The sequence below is a fragment of the Callithrix jacchus genome, chromosome 6, assembly GCF_049354715.1.
Source record: "Callithrix jacchus isolate 240 chromosome 6, calJac240_pri, whole genome shotgun sequence".
Lineage (NCBI taxonomy): Eukaryota > Metazoa > Chordata > Mammalia > Primates > Cebidae > Callithrix > Callithrix jacchus.
The window spans coordinates 68,510,157-68,523,592 of NC_133507.1; the positions used below are offsets into that span (position 1 = coordinate 68,510,157).

Below are 13,436 nucleotides of genomic sequence, written 5' to 3' on the forward strand. Positions count from 1 at the left end.
TGTCTGCTTTAGAGAAAGTTCCCACCCAGGTTCCCCCTCTAGTCTGCTATGCAAATGAGGAATGACAGCTTGTTTAGTTTTCATTGGTTGATGCATGTCACAGTCTATCAGTTAGGTCCCTGTAGTGAAATGAGACTTTCTTGCAGTTGTTGACTGAGTCAGTGTAAACAGGAACAGATAGCTATGAATGACCCAAATTCTCATAAGCTTGTACTTTCTCTCGGAACGTAGAGTACATACGTTTGTGACCTCTAGTCAGCAAATGGCTGCTTGGCTCCATTTTGAAGTTAGGACCAATTAGTCACTCAGAATCCATCTTGAAGGATTAGCTCTTTCAGGATTCACATTAGTCAATATATTAAATATAAATGGAATAGAAACTCCAATTAAAAGGCAGAATTGGCAGAATAAGCTAAAAAAAATTCTAACTATATCTGTCCACAGAGTTACACTTTAGATTCAATGACACAGGTTGAAAGTAAAAGGATTAAAAATCATATAATCTGCATAGTAACTAAAATAGCACAACTACTTTTAGAAATTGTTCTGGCATTTAAAAAATAAATTTAAAAATTACCACTTGACCTAGCAACTCCACTTTATATATACCAAAAACAAATACAAGCACCTGGCCATACCAAGACTTAACCACAACAGTTCATAGCAACTTTATTGATAAAAGCCGTAAACTAGACACAATCTAAATGTTTGCCAGCTGGTGAATAAGTAATGTCTGGTATGTCTTTACAACACAATATTAGCAAGAAAAAGGAAACTACTATATATATGCAAGAAAATGGATGAATTTCAAAAACATCACACTGAGGAAAAGTAAGAAACAAAAGAGAGCCTACTATACAATACCCCTTAAAGAGACTCTGAACAAATCAAATCAAATAGACAGTGACAGAAAGCAGATCACTTGTTGTCTTTGTGGTTCATAGTATAGTTAGGTGGGAGGATTAACTACACAGTTATCCTGTATTCTATATTTTGATTTTGATGATAGTTTGTCAAAACTAATCAAATTATACACTAAAAATGGGTACATTTATGGTAGATTATTTATACCTCCATAAAGTTGATTTAAAATAAAGTCAAATTTGTTATTTTCCCCCATTCTTTTAGCCATACCAAAGTATTTGCTATTAAATCATGCTGTCATATGCCTTACAATCTTCAGACCTATTGTTTCTACAGCCTGAATATCGTTTCTCTTATTTCTTGTCCCCACACTCCATCCCACATTTTGGAGTGGGTGTTGATCAGTTAATACCCTCCCATATAATCCTATCCTATAGGCCTACTCTGTAATTCTTGATTTACTTCTCTGCCTTACCATCTAAACTTTAAAATTCTTAACAGCAGAGAGCATGGCCTGGACATAGTAGATATTTACAATTAATTTTAGGTATTGGAGGTACTTATCCAGGTACTTTGCTTCTAAGAATACTTTAAAAGATCAGGACCATTTTAATCCAGATATAACTCCTCTCAAAATAATTGATTCCTTAAAAACAAACAAAAAACAAGCATATTTATGCAATTTATATAGCTACATAGCTGATACAAATATTATATGCTAATGTTTTTTTTTTTTCCTTGAGACAGAGTCTTACTTTGTCACCCAGGCTGGAGTGCAGTAGCACGATCTTGGCTCACTGCAACTTCTGCCTCCCCAACTTAAACAATTCTTGTACCTCAGCCTACCAAGTAGCTGGAATTAAAGGTGTGCACCACCAAGCCAGCTAATTTTTTTATATTTCTAGTAGAGACAGGATTTCACCATGTTGCCCAGGCTGGTCTCGAACTCTGGGTTCAAGGGACCCTCCCACTTCAGTCTCCCAAAGTGCTGGGATTACAGGTGTGAGCTACAGCGCCCAGCCCACATGCTAATGCTTGAAGCAGTTATTGTTTGGGTTAGTCCCAAGGTGGCTTTGGAAACCACAACAGTGCACAGAATTGTGAAATATTTAATATGTTTTCTAAAATCATAAAATGACAAGAGTCCACATTATTAAATTTATAATGTACATTGTATTGTACCAAGGAGAAGCCTTCCTGCTTATTTGATATCCACTGAATCTGACAGGTTAGTAAATGAATGAATGACTGACTAGTAGCATTACTACATACATGTTCAAAACCTTAAAATGTATCAACCTCACTGTAAATATTTCTTCTTATTTATAAAGAGCTCTAACGACAGCTCCTTTCATATACAAAGTATGACTACATGTCTAGTACAAAATTGTAAGAGTAGATTTTCAGATTACCCCATTACAATTTGAATATCAAAAAGGACTGTTGCCATTTAAATTTTCAAGAAATGTTTAAGAAATTGAATTTTTAGGAAACACATTGTTTTCTGTTCAAAATTTAAAATCAGCTTTGTCATATTTAATTATGGTTTTTGAGTTATACAGTTTTTGAGTATTGTAAATACATATATATCCAGCAAAAGAAAACGAAAATAATAGGAAAATATTTACATGTTAAACTACAGTGAATTAAGTTAATGTATAAGGCCAATAGAATAATTGTTACTTCTGCCAGATGGTATTTTACATTTTGATACAAAGATATATTCTTAATCATATATGTCAAGGGAAAGTGACCATATGTTGTTAAACACTTCTAATTTGTTATTTAATTGAAAAAGCACTACTGATATTGCCATAAAATTTTTTTGGTGATGTAGTCTATCCTTGGTGTCAATAAAATGTAATCTTTTCAGGTAATTTCCTTCATTATCTTCAACTCTTTGAGCTAATAATTCAATGAAGAATTGTCTTAACATCTACAAAGAAAGAATACCAAACAGTGGATAAATCAGAATCCAGAGTATATATTCAAGTTACTACTGGGCAAGAAGCATAATCTCTGTTTCCAAGAAGCTCTAGAATTTAATTTACTATATTCTAGTAAAGTGGATAAAATAGATAGAGTAAATCAAATGATTATAAATTGATTTTCCTTAAAGTTCATAAACTGGTATATTATTTTTTTTGTTTTGTTTTTGAGACAGAGTCTTGCTCTGTTGCCCAGGCTGGAGTGTGGTAGCGCGATTTCCGGCTCTCTGCAACCTTCACCTCCTGAGTTCAAATGATTCTTCTGCCTCAGCCTCCCTAATAGTTGGGGTTACAGGCGCATGACACCACGCCCAGCTAATTTTTGTATTTTTAATAGAGATGGGGTTTCACCATATTAGCCGGATTGGTCTTGAACTCCTGACCTCAAGTGATCCACCCACCTCGACCACCCAAAGTGCTAGGATTATAGGCATGAGCCACCTCGCCTGGCCCAGTATATTCTTAAGATTAAAAAAAAAAAAAGAGGGTGACTATTTTACAAAACAATTTTCCTCTTAAAAAAAAAAGATGTTTGATGAAAAAAACATTAAGGAAGACACAAAAAATAGCATTCAATCTACAATAGAAAAAGGAAACTTATATTAGATGATTAGTAAACAGAGATTTTATATGCCTTTATTTCTTCTACTCTACTTTTTTTGATAAGGATATCTTTGCTGGGTGTGGTGGCTGATGCCTGTAATCCCAGCACTTTGGGAGGCTGAGGCAGGCAGATCATAAGGTCAAGAGATCGAGACCATACTGGCCAACATGGTGAAACGCCATCTCTGTAAAAAATAAAATCCAGTCTAGTGCCTTTGGTGATTTAAAAAAAAGAGAGAGAAAGAATGATATGTCAGCGCCTCTTCCTCTGTCACCCTTCACCCATTTCTCTTCTCATGCTACAGGGCTCCATAGATTATTTCTTTCAGGCTTAAAATCTGAATTACCAACGACATGCTGAAGACTTGCAAATTTATATTATCTCTGCATCTCTCTTCTCCAGACTTTTCACTGTTATATGGCTGTCACTATCTGTTCTCCAGTTGATGGACATTTGGGTTGTTTCTAATTTTTTGCTATTTATAAACAATGCTGCTGTGAATATTTTATGTGTCTCCTAGTGTATCCGATCAAGAGATTCTCCAGTAAAAGATCTAGAAGTAAAATTGCTAGATTCCTTATAAGACATACATGTCAATTTTACTAGATAGTACTAAATTGTATTCCAACATGATGTTCAAAATATCTCATCACTCTGTGCATCACTAACAATGTTGTTAGGCTTGTTTATTTTTGACAATCTAATGAAAATAGAGTGATATATTATTTGCTTTAATTTGTATGTTTCTAATTACTAATAAGATTGAATGTGTTTTATATTTGTTGGCCATTTATATTTTTTCTTTTCTGAAATTTCAATTCATGACATGAGCACATTTTTTCCTCTAGAGTTATCCATCCTTTTTTGCATACTTTCAAACTCTTCATTCACGCTTCAGTAAAATGAAATTCAATGAGGATATATTACATTGGGAAAGGTAATGTAGTTAGTAGCAAAACTCAAAATTCATAGTAACCAGTATGTGGGATTGGGGAAGAAAGAAATTTATATGCGACCAATGTCATTTCCTTCTATGTTATATTTTTTTTCTAAAGTAAACGCAAGTGAAATACTAGGTTTCAGTGACACTTAAGATTATGTTGCAAGGCATGGTGGGTCACGCCTGTAATGCCAGCACAGGAGACCAAGGTGAGTGGATTGCTTGAACCACATCTGGCGAAGATATCCTTCTCAAAAAAGTAGAGTAGGCTAGCCCAGGCAACATGGCAAAACCCTATATCTACAAAAACAAAACAAACAAAATTAGCCAGGTGTGGTGGCACATGCCTGTAGTCCCAGCTACTTGGGGGCTTGAGGCAGGAGGATCACCTGAGCCCAGGGAGGCTGAAGCTGCAGTGGGCCATCATCAAGTCACTGTACTCCAGCCTGGGTAACAAAGTAAGACCCTGTCTTAAAAAAAAAAAAAAAATTGCATTTCACACTTCAGATTGCATATGATCACCTCCTTTCTGAGCCAGACAGACATATGGGCTTTGCAGGCCAATGAGATTGGAATGCTATTCCGGGGATGCTACCCTCATGGTGAGTATTGAGAAGTCACAGATCCATTAATTATATTGACAAAAAAGTAAGGAAATTTTCCAAACAAACTTTCCACCAATCCTGGAAAATGAAATTTGGGGGATGGAGTGTGACACTGCCTAGTGTAATAAAGATGCCCATGTGAGTCTGATTTTTCCATTACTTTGGATGTATCTACTCATTGTCTAAAGTGATTGAGACACAAAACCAAAATAAAGTGAATTTCTTATTGTTTGTCATGGGTGCCACAGGTGGTACACAAGATAATTTCAGATGGTTCATGAACATTTTCTGTATTAATGGGAATATACTTATTTTGATGTATAATAGAAAAATATAAAAAGAACATGTCAGATCTGTGATCTATCTTTTTTTTTCTTTTTTAAATTTTTGAAAGAGGGTTTTACTCTGTCGTCCAGGATGGAGTGCAGTAGGCAATCATGACTCACTGCAGCCTTGACCTCCCAGACTCAAGTGGTCTTCCCACTTCAGCCTCCTAAAGAGCTGAGACTACAGGTGCGAGGCACCACAACTGGCTTCTTATAAAATTTTATATTTAACTTTTATCACCACACTTTGTGACAAAGAAAATGCCACAATAATAATTGTTTTAGTAATAGAACATGACTAAAGATTAGAATAATTTGGGGTTTTTAATCTAGAAAATAAAACTAAGGGATGAATTCAAATGAATGCTAAATTATTTCAAGAAAAATGTTGAATGTCCTCTATTCCATAGAAGACACAGAATTATAATTATGAAGAGCTGTATTAATTATAAATAAAGAAGGTTTTAGCAACTATAAGGATAGAATACAAAAGTGGGCAAAGGATATGAACAGACACTTTACAAAAGAAGACATACATGAGGCCAACAAATATATGAAAAAATGCTCATCATCACTGGTCATTAGAGAAATGCAAATCAAAACTACATTGAGATACCATCTCATGCCAGTTAGAATGGCGATCATTAAAAAATCTGGAGACAACAGATGCTGGAGAGGATGTGTAGAAATAGGAACACTTTACACTGTTGGTGGGAGTGTAAATTAGTTCAACCATTGTGGAAGACAGTGTGGCGATTCCTCAACGACCTAGAAATAGAAATTCCATTTGAGCCAGCAATCCCATTACTGGGTATATATCCAAAGGATTATAAATCGTTCTACTATAAGGACACATGCACACAAATGTTCATTGCAGCACAATTTACAATAGCAAAGACCTGGAACCAACCCAAATGCCCATTGATGATAGACTGGACTGGGAAAATGTGGCACATATACGCCATGGAATATTATGCAGCCATCAAAAACGGTGAGGTCGTGTCCTTTGTAGGGACATGGATGAACCTGGAAACCATCATTCTCAGCAAACTGACACAAGAACAGAAAATGAAACACCACATGTTCTCACTCATGAGCAGGTGTTGAGCAATGAGAACACATGGACACAGGGAGGGGAGCACTACACACTGGGGTCTGTTGGGGGGAAATGGGGGAGGGACATCAGGGGGTGGGGAGTTGGGGAGAGATAGCATGGGGAGAAATGCCAGATGTAGGTGATGGGGAGGAAGGCAGCAAATCACACTGCCATGTGTGTACCTGTGCAACAATCTTGCATGTTCTTCACATGTACCCCAAAACCTAAAATGCAATAAAAGAAATAAAAGTATTTAAAAACAGATGAAGATAAGCAACAGGCTAAAAAAAAAAAAAAAAAAAGGATAGAATAAAGTATTTCAGGGCTGGGAACAGTGGCACATGCCTCTAATCCCAGCACTTTGAGAGGCCCAGGTGGGTCAGTCAGTTGAGTTCAGGAGTTGAGACCAGCCTGGGCAACATGGCGAAACCCTGTCTCTACAAGAAAATGCCGTAATCAGCCAGGCATGGTTGTGCATGCCTGTAGTCCCAGCTACTCGGGAGGCTGAAGTGGGAGGATCACTTGAGCCTGGGAGATTGAGGCTGCATTGAGCCATGATCATGCCACTGCTCTCCAGCCTGAGCAACAGAGTGAGGCCTGTCTCACATATAAATAAATAAAACATTTTGGTTCTTAAGAGCTTCGAAAAAAGATGAATGGGGAGGTACCCAATTTTTGAATAATAATAATGTCCTATTCATTACTCAAGAAGTTGCATAGTAAAGAAGCTGAAGTACCTCCCCTAACATTATTAGGATGTAGGTCAGTCAAAGAAAGTAGAAGAGCCCAGTATCTCTGGACTATGATTTTTCTTTTTTTTTAAATTTTGACATAGGGGACTTGCTCTATTACCCTTCTGGCCTCCAACACTTGGTCTCAGCTGGGCATAGTGACTCACATCTGTTATCCCAGCACTTTGGGAGACCAAGGTAGGCAGATCATGAGGTCAGGAGTTCCATACCAGCCCGGTCAATATAGTGAAACCCCGTCTCTACTAAAAATCCAAAAAATTAGCTGGGCATAGTGGCGCACACCTGTAGTCCTAGCTACTCAGGAGGCTGAAGCAGGAGAATCACTTGAACCTGGGAGGCAGAGGTTGCAGTGAAACGAGATTGTGCCACTGCACTCTAGCCTGGTTGACAGTGCGAGACTCCTTTTCAAAAAAAAAGCACCTGGTCTCAAGTGACCCTTCCAACTCAGCTTCCCAAGTAGCTGGGATTACAGACATGCACCATCATGAGACCTTTTTAAAAAAAATAACAATTTTTTAAAAATTTTACTTTAAGTTCTGGGATACATGTGCTGAACATGCAAGTTTGTTACATAAGTATACATCATCGCTGGTCATTAGAGAAATGCAAATCAAAACCATAACACCAGTTAGGATGGCAGTCATTAAAAAGACAAGAAACAGCAGATGCTGGAGAGGATGTGAAGAAACAAGAATGCTTTTACACGCTTGGTGGGAGTGTCAATTAGTTCGGCCATTGTGGAAGACAGTGTGGCCATTCCTGAAGGGTCTAGAAACAGAAATACCATTTGACCCAGCAATCCCATTGCTGGGAATATACCCAAAGGAGTATAAATCATTCTACTGTAAAGACGCATGCACTGGTACATTTATTGCAGCACTATTGTCAATAGCAAAGACTTGGAACCAACCCAACATCAATGATAGACTGAATAAAGAAAATGTGGCACATATACACCATGGAGAACTTTTTTTGAAGTAACAACAGTGATCACTTGGAGACACTGCTTATGTGACTTATTGCTTAAGACAATTAGCTGCATCAAATCCCTACCACAGGACTCTTAACAAACTGGTTTTTCAGATAAGTATGGTATTGTCACTTGGTTTTTGTTTCAACCTGCCCAATTGCTGTTTGCATGAAATTTTACATTCTTCTTAAGAATTGGAGTAAAAATATTTTTCTTAACTTCATAAAATCCTCAAACTGGGTCCTATTTGAGTGTTGAAGGTAGGAGGAGGGTAAAGATTGAAAAACTACCTGTTATGCTGATAATCTGGGTGACAAAATTGTAAGTACACTCTCTACACCCAGTTTACCCATGTAACAAACTTGCACATGTAGCCCTTGAACATAAAATAAAAATTGGAAAATAATTTACAAAACTAAAAATAAATAAAACACTTTAAAACCCAAAAATTAATAAATAAAATCCTCAAACTGGATTTTTGCTCTGCAATGGATTTTTACTGGATAGTTTACTGGGTTTTTTTTTTTTTTTTTTTTTTTTTTAAGACGGAGCTTTGCTCTTGTTACCCAGACTGGAGTGCAATGGCACAATCTCGGCTCACTGCAACCTCCGCCTTCTGGGTTCAAGCAATTCTTCTGCCTCAGCCTCCCGAGTAGCTGGGACTACAGGCGTGCACCACCATGCCCAGCTAATTTTTGTATTTTTAGTAGAGACGGGGTTTCACTTTGTTGACCAGGATAGTCTCGATCTCTTGACCTCGTGATCCGCCCGCCTTGGCCTCCCAAAGTGCTGGGATTATAGGCGTGAGCCACCGCGCCCAGCCATTTTACTGTTAAAGATACTTTAAGTTTACTTTTAAGTATATTTAAGAGTAAAATATTTGTGACTCATTGGTTAGGACTTACATAAAGCTTCTAAACTTTTTATAAAATAAAGTTGATCCACTTACAACCATGAAGATTAAACAGAAATTTGTTAGGTACCAGAGAATATTGCTCTAGTTAAACTTCAAAAGCTTTCTTAGCCCCTAATGAGGTAGTTTCAACAAGATCATCATTGTTGGATGATATTAATTGGGTCTATAAAGAGTTTTATTTCTAGAGTATAACTATTTTTATAATGAACTTAATTTGTAGACTAGTTCAATATAAACCTTTTCTAATCTTTGTATTAATGTTCTGAGCACTTTAAGATTTCTTTATGTAATTATTGTGAATGTAATGAATTTTAAGCAGTAATCTTCATGCTTTAAGATGTTAGTATAAAACAGTCATTACCTAACAGTTGTGTGAAAATGAACTAATTCACAGAGACAATTTGATATTTGTTCACAAAATGACAAGAATTTTTTACAGATAAACGTTAGCTTTTAAAATAAATCTCAGCTGTTGAATGAAAAGGCACAAAGGTGGTTAATTCTGAGACTGCAAAAAACTTGATTAATAAGTAAAGGGAAGATTATCTTTTCTTAATGAGAGATAACTTTTTATTTTGTACTTCAAAACATAATTGGGCTGGACGCTGTGGTTCACACCCATAATCTCAGCGCTTTTTGGAGGCCAGGGTGGGCGGATCACTTAAGGTCAGGAGTTTGAGACCAGCCCGGCCAATATGGTGAAACCCCATTTCTACTGAAAATCCAAAAATTAGCTGGGCATGGTGGCACATGCCTGTAATCCCAGCTACTTGGGAGGCTGAGGCAGGAGAATAGCTTGAACCCAGGAGACAGAGGTTACAGTGAGTCAAGATGGCACCACTGCACTCCAGCCTAAGCGATAGTGTAAGACTTCATCTCAAAAAAAAAAAAAAAATTGAGCCATTAATGCTTATACCATTAATAGCTCAAGAACAGTTGAGCTGTTAATTGTTCTGACTGAAAAACATTTAAATATAATACATCAAATCATATATGCATTTATATATCTTTTTCATGAAGTAACTTTAATGAGACTAGAATGCAAAAAGGCTTGCTTGAGCTGTGATACTAACTATGGTATCTCTGCTATGGAATCGCTTCAAAGGTGATACTTTATAATAAAATGCTTTGGAAATTTGGATGGCATCAGTGCATCACGCCAGATTTCACTAGTATATTAAATGTTTCTAGTGAATTTTGAAATGTAGGAGGAATTTAAAAATAACTTTAGGCTGGGCACAGTGGCTTATGCCTGTAATCCCAGCACTTTGGGAAGCCAAGGCAGGTGGATCACCTGAGGTCAGGAGTTTGAGACCAGCCTGACCAACATGGAGAAACCCCATTTCTACCAAAAATACCAAAATTAGCCAGGCATGGTGGCTCATACCTGTAATCCCAGCAACTCGGGAGGCTGAGGCAGGAGAATCACCTGAACCCAGGAGACAGAGGTTGTGGTGAGTCGAGATTGCACCATTGCATTCCAACCTGGGCAACAAGAGCAAAACTCTGTCTCGAAATAAAATAAAATAACTCTAAAAGCATGCATATTGCATATATTTTAAAAATCTTTTCAGTTTTTTCTACCCTGCATGTGTATGGATTCTGTAGTTCTATAATAAGTAATTAAATAATAATGTGACTCATGAGAAAGATTTAAAATCAATTAAAACTACTAAAAGCTATGCAAACTAAAAACCCCAGCTGGGAAAGGTGGCTCACGACTAATCCCAGCACCTTGAGAGGCCGAGGCAGGCAGATGACAAGGTCAAGAGATGGTGACCATTCTAGCCAACATGGTGAAAGCCTATCTCTACTAAAAATACAAAAATTAGCTGGGCATGGTGGCACGCACCTGTAATCCCAGCAACTCAGGAAGCTGAGGCAAGAGAATCCCTTGAACCCGGGAGGCAGAGGTTAGTTACAGTGAGCTGAGATTGCGCCACTGCACTCCAGCCTGGTGACAGAGAGAGACTCAAAAATGGAGTTTTTTCTCTGTTATTGAGACAGAGAGAGACACTCTGTTCCAACAAAAAAACAAAACAATAACAAAAAAATGCTGTTTATTTTGTTAGTGTAAAAAAAGGATTTATTTCAATGGTTAGTCTAATGTTTCATTTAATCTTCCCAAAAAGATAGTAAAAAGAAAAAAAAAATAGCACAAAAAGTCTGGAAACCTTATACTGCTACCTTTGTGACATGAGGTCATTTAACAGCTTTGGGCCTCAGTGTGTAGAGAGAGTGGTGTTTAACTTCTTAGTCTTATTCTCACTCTTATTCTAGCAATGGAACATTTTGTCAAATGGAATCTTACATAGGGCACCAATATATAAAACTGATAAATACAGAGCTGCTCTGCAAAGGTGGTGGGTGGGAAAAACCTGGAGCCCTCTCCAGATTTGTCAATGCTATTTTTTGCTGTATAAAAGTTTCAAAAAAAAACATTTAATGGCTTTGCTTTTGCTTCTGAATTGTGTATAACCAGAAAAATATAGTGTAAAACTTTTAAAACATCTCTTCTTTATTCAAAAATTTTTATATTTAAACCCTTCATTGATCTGGATTTTATTTTAGTGTAAGGGCTCCAACTTCACATTTTTTGAGGTTTCTACCTAGTTTTTCCTCTATTTATTAAGCAATTTGTCTTTATCCTGTTGATTTGATATGTCAACTTTCTCATTTAATAAATTGTTCATATCATGAAATCTGTTTCCAGTTTCTGGTACTTAAGTTTTAGAAATCTGTCCCCATTCTGCCCATCCTGCCATTCACCAATGACCAAGAAGGACAAATGTCTTGTAGTCCTGTTTTTACTTTTTATTTTTATTTTTTATGTGAAGACTTTCAGTTTTATACACAAATGGTTAGCTTTGTTTAACCTCACCTGTCACATTTACCATTCTTCATTGTCGACTGTGTAAAATATTGTCATCTGCAATCAAATAATATGTTCAGTGGTCCCCCCCACCTTATCCAAGAAGGACATGTTCCAAGATTCTCAGTGGATGTCTGAAACCTTAGACAATACCAAGCCATATATATGTGTCTGTGTGTGTGAGGGGGTGTATAAATATATATAGTGTGCACAAATTATTTTTTTCTTCTTCACAATATCACAGATAGAAGGTTTGTTCTTATAGATCACAGCAAACTCAGCATATGATTTTATTTCTTTCCGTATTGAGAACTTTCATCTTTTCACATAAAAGAAGCATTTGATGACTTCTTCTTGGCATAGCCAAATTGCCAGCATCACTACTCTTGCATTTTGGGGCCATTAAAAATAAAAGTTGTTTGAATACGAGTACTGTGATACCACAACAGTCCATCTATAGCCAAGATGGCTACTGAGTGACTAATGAACAGGTAGAAGCCTGCAGCATGGAGAGGCTGGACACAGGGCTGATTCCTGTCTGGGTAAGACTGAGCGGAACAATGTGCGATTTCATCACACCACTCAGAATGGTGTACAGTTTCTAACTTAAGAATTATTTATTTCTGACAACTTTCACTTAAAATTTTCAGACCATGATTAGCCACAAAATTGCCAATAAGTGGAGACTACTACATATAAATTATTATTAGAGTGCTAAGAGCTTGAATTCTGGAGTGAGAATGGGGACAATTATGATACTCAGTCGGGTTAATTATGATACTCAGGAGGGTTATTGTGAGGATTAAATGACTTAATATTTGTAGACTACTAAGCATCATGTCTTATTGTTGCATATGATCTATAAATCAATATATGTCGTTTGTAAGTTATACATTTTATCTTTTAAAAAGTTGCTACCCTTAAATATTTTATTGTATGTATTTTATTATTGATACATGGTCTCACTCTTTCACCAAGGCTGGCGTGCAGTGGTGCAATTATAGCTCACTGCAGCCTTGGTCTCCTGGGCTCAAGCAATCCTTCCACTTCAGCCTCCTAACTAGCTGAGACTACAGGTGTGCTCCACCATGCCTAGCTGATTTTTTTTTTTTTTTTTTTTTTGGTGAAGACTGGGGTCTCCCTATGTTGCCTAGGATAGTCTCAAACTTCTGAGCTCAAGGGATCCTCCGACCTCAGTCTGGCCTCCCTTGAATTTTTAATATGCTTATTTAATTTATCAGTGTCTAAATTTAATCGGTATCTCTCTCATTTCTGGCTAAGCAGGAACCTTAACATGCTGGAACTCCAATAAACTTCTCTTTCATCTTTCAAATTATTATTGTCCAGTTTGATCTTGCTTTTGAACCTCTCATGATTAATCATTAAATTTATTTTTTCACAGTCAGTGTTAGACTTACCCTCATGATTACTGATTTCTTTGCTTACCATTGTTTCTTTCATATGGACTTTATTGCCTTCTTGTTGAAGTACATCATTTATTCT

The 13,436-nt window shown here is 36.8% G+C and overlaps 1 long non-coding RNA gene across 1 annotated transcript in view; it reads left to right on the top strand.

Moving 5' to 3' along the window:
- LOC118154573 (uncharacterized) overlaps positions 1–13,436 on the top strand; it is a 36,769-nt gene that overhangs the window by 4,933 nt on the left and 18,400 nt on the right. The window lies entirely within an intron of this gene.